Raw genomic sequence first — 1,839 nt, forward strand, 5'->3', positions numbered from 1 at the left:
ATGGGCAGAGTTGCTTCCCTCTGATGTGGGTTCAGTTTCCACCTAGTTTAAACTTATTCAGTAATATTCAAGAAAATATTTTTCCTAACAAATTCATTCAAGACCATATTGCAAAAATGAATACACCTCAATGAAAGTCTTAGACGCAAAGCTAAGTTTTAGACAATAAAATCCTAATTAACAAGAATTCAACTACAGGTGAGTCTAAATATTCATTAAACAGGTGTACAGCAGTTGATTATAAAAGGGCATTACTTAACAAAGAAAACCCCTCCCATTTCATGCTGTCAGCAATGGCACCACATGGAAGAGAAATGTCACAAGGCCTGAGAAAGAAAATAATTTCTTTACACAAGAAAGGTGAAGGCTACAAGAAGATCAGCAACACTTTACTTATCAGTCAGAATTCTGTATCAAAAGTGATACAAAAATTTAAAAAATATGGAACTGCAACCATCTCACAGAGACTTCCAGGCTGTCCACGGAAGTTGACACCTCGACAAGAGCGTCTTCTGATGAGAGGGGTTAAAGAAAATCTCCATGCAAGTTCATTGCAGTTGTCTAAAATAGAAAGCAAAAACTGGGGCAATTGTTTCCTATGACGCAATATGGCGTATACTGCAATGGCATGCATAGGAATGGCATGCATGGGTGTCATCCACATAGGAAACCTCTCCCATGCACAAAAAATCCTGCCTAGAATTTGCCAGGGAGCATACTCAAAAAGAAGACTACTGGGACTCTGTACTCTGGAGTGATGAGACCAAGATAAATGTTTTTGGAACTGATGGCTTCAAAACTGTACGGTGTTGCAAAGGTGAGGAGTACAAAGAAAAATGCATGGTGCCTACAGTGAAACATAGTGGTGGCAATGTCCTTCTGTGCTGCCGCATGAGTGCTGCTGGTGTCGGGGAGCTGAATTTAATTCATGGTATCATGAATTCACTGATGTACTGCTCTGTATTGAAAGAGAAGTTGTGCACTTTTCCAACATGACAATGATCCAAAACACACATCTAAGGCCACTGTTGCATTTCTGAAGAACAAGGTGAAAGTGATTCAGTGGCCAAGTATGTCTCCTGATCTGAACCCAATCGAACACCTATGGGGAAATCTTAAAAGACAAGTTGAGCATCACTTTCCATCCAGCATCCAGGCTCTAAGAGGTTGTTCTCGAAGAATGGAAAAATGTAGATGTTGCAATGTTGCCAACTTGTTCATTCCAAGCTTAGAAGACTTGGTGCTGTCCTTACAAATCATGGAGGTCATACAAAATACTAGATATAGTAGTTTTTGTTGTGGGGTGTATTCATTTTTGCATCAACTAATTGGAGTAAAACTGAAGATTTTGTAATCTACGTTATACTATTAACCTTACTTTCATGTAATGAGCAAAACAAATGTTACATAAAACTCAGTTTTGCCAACATTTTGGAAATTGTTCTTGTGTTGAGATGTTGAATAAAATCTTACTTTTCAAAAGGGGTGTACTCATTTATGCTGAGCACTGCATATATGGAATGCCTTTAAATTATCAGTAGCACATAATGGTGTGATTTTATATAAAGTTTTATTACAGCCCAGTAAACATCAAATAGGAAAGTCCAACAGTTACTTATGGTGTCATTGAGTAAAAATGACAATTTTCAATTACGGAAGGTGTTGTGTAGTCTTTACTCAGTATGGTCTATAACTGAAAACAACCCTCAACAAAGAGCAGAGCCCACAACCCCAATTACCATGGCACTTTGTTGCCATTTTGGTTTGAAGGTCACGCTGCTGACAATAAACTGTACATGAATCCATGTTTCTAGGAAGTAGCAGAAGTCCATGGCCTTA

Source organism: Staurois parvus, unplaced genomic scaffold (assembly GCF_062004578.1).
Source record: "Staurois parvus isolate SC_StPar_1 unplaced genomic scaffold, SC_StPar_1.0 ptg000018l, whole genome shotgun sequence".
NCBI classification, from domain to species: domain Eukaryota; kingdom Metazoa; phylum Chordata; class Amphibia; order Anura; family Ranidae; genus Staurois; species Staurois parvus.